We start from the raw sequence: 4,880 nt of genomic DNA on the forward strand, positions 1-4,880 counted from the left end.
AATAGTTACTCTCATATATTTAATCGTATGTGATTATATATATTTAATCACATATTATTTATATGGACAAGATTCATTTTTGTGTTCACGATTCAATATTTATTATCGTGTATTTAATAACATCATATGTATCAAATCACATATGATTTATATGGATAATTTTTTTTTACATCCTCGATTCAATAATTTTTTTCATGTATTTAAAAACATATGATTAATATGGAAAAGATTTGTTTTTGCGTTTTCTTTTGAATAGTTGTTTTTATATATTTAATCATGTAACTATGTTTATTTAATCACATTTGTTGTGTATTTAATCACAATTGACTATATTTATTTAAAAAATATATTTAAATGATATATCTTTTGTACATACAAAATATTTTAAAAAATTATTTTCTATTCATAAATTACGTTTTTATGAACTAATACACTTTTTAATATATAAAATTTTATTTGTTTTATTTACTTTTTTAAATTTAAATAACTCCAACAGTTAAATTTAAACCCATGAGAAAAAGCCCCAAACTTATTCTCAGCCCAAATTAAATTTAACCTAAATCTTGGAAAAGTCATAGTGAATCTAACCTCATCTAAATTCACGTGTAAAAAGCAACGGATGATTTCCAGCTTTCTCTTCCGGACAAACCTTCATGTCCGGTAGCCCCTCCTCCGATGAACCTTTCTTCTCCGGCGAATCATTAGTGTTCGACAACGTCGGTGCGTATTAACTTGACGTCGCCACTAGCAACTCATCTGAGTTGGATCTCCATTGGCGACTGATCTGTTATAAAACCTTCAACTCATGTGATTCTGATACTTGCACCGTCTCCGTCACGGAAATCGACCGGTGGCCACCATCAGGTTCAGGCTCCGCGCGAGATGGAAAGCAGCGAACTGCCACCGATTGTGGAGTGTGATTCGCTCCTTCATTTCTTCGACTATCCTCTCAAACAGAAGGAGGCGGAGGAAGATGGCGATAAGTGAAGAGGCAGTTTCCGATGGTCGGAGAGGCACCATTTCGGTGGTTCTAGTGGCTTACTGTCATTTCGGCGGTATTCTGGTGGTTTTGTGGTTCAGGCAGCAATGTAAGGGTGGTTCCATGGTGTCGGTGGCGGTGAATGGTAAAACGAGGTCGGGAAAGAAAATTCGGTGGAGATCTGCTTTAGATCCGATCGAACCAGATCTTGTGCTTGGTGTAACGAGATCGGGAAATGAGATGTTTTGGCTGGTGAAACGAGATATATTGACGGTTAAGGAAGAGAATAAGTAGAGGAGTGTGGTTTCTAACGGTGGGAGGAGGAGGGAGGTAACGGACAAGCAAATCCATAGAGTATGAAGATGTGGCCGTCCGGTGATGTGACGGTGGTTACCGAAGATACTGACGGTAGTTCTAGCAATATTATGGTGGTTCCGGTGAATGTTCCGACGAAGTTATGGTAGTTCCGACTTTTTTGTTGCAGCAGTTATGAGGGATGCGCTGGTCGGGTTCGATGGGAGGGGGGGATATATTTTTAAAATACTAAATGATAAATTTCGTTTTCTAAACGAGAGGTTGAAAAGTATTCTCAAATGTTCTCAAATCTGAAAATGTTCTCATTTGAACATGTTTATATATATATATATATATATATATATATATATATATATATATATATATATATATACCTCCAAAAGTTAAGAACCCTAAAAACCTATTATTTTTACCTTGAATATATGTTATTTATCGAATAAATGTTAGTAAAGGATATTTGTGTTGATAGCTAAAACACCAAATGGCAAGATTGTAAATTAAACAAAACTTAAGCCCAATTTTTTATTCTATGTCTATTCTATCGGATCATAGATCTAGATCTAAACAAAAATCATTTCAAACAACAAAAACCCTCTCATCTTCTTCAACCATTTGGATGAACACCAACACCTCAAACGTCGTCGATGGCAGCCATCTACCGCCACACCGCCGGCGACGGCCCATCCACCGCCACATCTCATCCTCCGCCTCGACCTCTGGTTACTGCCACAATTTCCGATTTCCGTTGTCGATAGTGTGCCACCGTCGTAACTTGTCTGACAACCGAACACCTCCAGCAAACTAACAACAACTCCGACGATGCACCACTTCCGACTGTTGTATCTGATGGTTTGTGAGGAGATTTATGAATCTGACGACTTTCCTTTACAATTCGTGCTTAGATTTGGTTCGATTGTAGTGATGTGTGCTTCGTCTCCGACACCTAACCTCGCTAGAACTCCTGAAAAACTCGCCTTCCTCTTTTCTCTTTGATCTTCGGTGCTCTAACATTGACAACCTCTTGAGGTAAGATGTTTTTTTATATGCAAGTAATAGTTGAGATCAAGATGAGCTCTGCTATAGTTGTTTCTAATTTCGATTGCTCAACAGATTTGTACAAACAGCTTTCTGATATAACGAAGGCAGATTCGGAGAATTTCAGGTTCATTTTTGATGAAGTTGAATGCCTGCATCAACTGGGTAATTAATGCCACCATATCACTTCGTTTGTGTGTTTACACATCTACAATGAGCTCATTTTCTTGGTTGCTTATCACATTGTTCAATCTAAATTATGCCGCCCCTAAGAATGATAACACTACTAGCAACAAATAATTGTTAACCAGACATGTATTTTGAACAAGTATCTAGATCATTTGGATTCTTCATATCTACATAACCAGTTTCTTGTGTTTCTGATAGATCATGTGTTCTGTTTTGTTTTGTTTCCAGTTCAGAAGCCCAGGGAGCAAGTTGCTGATGCAGAAGCGTTACTGGACATCACTAACACACTCATGACTTCTGTCAAAGCACAAAGTAATGAAGGAGTGACTCCATCTGACTTTGTATCTTGTATACTAAAGAATTTTGGTAGAATTGGTAGTGGAAGTGACGGTGCTGATGAAATTAGGAACTCTGTTAGGTGGAAAGACATTGGTATTGCAGTGTCTCATGTTTTTCTCAAGGCTGATGGATGCTGCACAATGTAAATCTCTCTCTCTCTCTCTCTCTCTCTCTCTCTCTCACATAAACACAAACATACATGCACTTTATCTCTAAAGTTATGTTTGTGTATAGCAGGCTTGGGCCAATGAACTCTAAAATCAAGCAACGAAAGGTTGTAGAGCAAAGAAAATGTGCAAGATTAACTGAAAAAGCTCGCCCTGAAGAGGTAATTATGCTAACAATATAGAATTAATTTACATTTTTTAATATCATATAAACATGTGTACTTTCTATTGGATTTTTGTAGCTTGCTTCAAGTGTTACAGAAGAGAAAACCGACACTGATAAGAACATGTCAACCATGTTTGATGTGTTGAGAAGGAACAGAACTGTAAAGCTTGAAATTTTAGTCCTGAATAGAACATCATTTGCATAAACCGTTGAAAATCTTTTTGCCTTGTCCTTTCTTGTTAAAGATGGTCGTGCAGAAATCAAGGTCAATGATAAAGGAGAGCATCTAGTTTGTAAGTTAACAAATAGCATTTCTATAATTTTTTTTAATTAATTCATTAATCACTTGTATTATTTCTTATAGCACCAAGGGATGCTCCAGCTGCTAATGCAGTTTCTTCTAAGGAGGTTTCTTACACTCATTTCCTCTTTAGATTTGATTTCAAACACTGGAAGGTAAATCCACTAGAATCTTAGTTAAGCCTGTATCTGTATCTTTTGTTTTACTGACTGTTGTGTATTGGATTGACAGCTAATGTTGGATATGGTTGAGGCTGGAGTAATGAAGCTTTGATTATTCTGGAGATACTGAAAAAATTGATAAGGTACATATAGCCGATCTAATTTAATCATTTTTTATTTTGCTTGAATATTACTTTTTTATTTTGCTTGAATATTACTTCTTGCTAGCTATCATATACCTTTTTTACATTACTTTTTTTGCTAGCTAGCCTATAGCTTCTTTACATATATTTATTTAGTATGCCATATCATATAACTTCTTCATATTTATTTATTGAGTCTCATATTTATATTTATTGGATGGAATACATACTATTTAATAGAAATTGTTATTAGTTGTTATTAGGTTTTTTTAAAGACTATTGTAATTATAGACAAATCAAATCACTATTGGTTTAATTTAATGATAATTTCGTATTAACATATATAATAAATAAACTTTGAATTTGAGATTGATTATGTGAAGCTTAACAATGTAATACTATATAGCCTTAAAATTTGGTACACAAGGTGCTTAATGAAATGCATTATTGGATTAATATTAAGTCTTTAAACTGTGAATTAGTGAAATTATTGGTTTATCAAATTGTGAATATAACATTTAAGTTGTGAATCCATGATTTTATATATAGATCTAATTTGGATTGAATGATGAATGCATCAGTGGCACAAGTGGTAGGTAGTGGCATGTGGTAGTTAGTGATAGTGCACACATGGTGTTTGATGAAATGCCAAAAAATTTGGAAAGTCATTAAGCTGTGAATATGTGTTTTTATGTAATAATTTGTGAATATGTAAGTTATTAAATTGTGAATGTGTATTTTTTATGCACCAATTGGGAATTAGTGTCTAACATATTGAATTAAGTTGAGAATTAGTGTTTGAAATGTTTTATTAAAATGTGAATTTTGATTTTTCTATCCAGATCTAATTTTTGAGGGATGTTGGCGGTGTGGTTGGTGGTAGCGATGGTTGAGTAAGGATATGTTGCATTTCTCACTCATATTCTTCGATGATTTCAGATAAGTTATCCACTTTTATGATTCATGTATATGTTATTCCTTGGATGTTTGCTTTTGAAATATGAGATAATTTATGTATGTATTAATTGTGAATGATATATGAGATTATACTTGTAAATGAGCTTTGAATGTATTGTATTAAACTG

General features: G+C 34.3%; 1 pseudogene across 1 annotated transcript; it reads left to right on the forward strand.

Annotated features, from left to right (window-relative positions):
• Window positions 1-606: 606 nt before the first annotated feature.
• Window positions 607-3,764, forward strand: LOC145163796 (non-structural maintenance of chromosomes element 4 homolog A-like; annotated as a pseudogene). The gene is made up of 7 exons (XR_013739738.1): window positions 607-1,263; window positions 2,424-2,494; window positions 2,747-2,999; window positions 3,095-3,185; window positions 3,267-3,483; window positions 3,555-3,646; window positions 3,723-3,764. The product of XR_013739738.1 is annotated as a non-structural maintenance of chromosomes element 4 homolog A-like (transcript).
• The last annotated feature ends 1,116 nt before the right edge of the window (window positions 3,765-4,880 follow it).

The sequence above is a fragment of the Lactuca virosa genome, chromosome 3, assembly GCF_052849685.1.
Source record: "Lactuca virosa cultivar CGN04683 chromosome 3, Lactuca_virosa_CGN04683_v6, whole genome shotgun sequence".
Taxonomy (NCBI): Eukaryota; Viridiplantae; Streptophyta; class Magnoliopsida; order Asterales; family Asteraceae; genus Lactuca; species Lactuca virosa.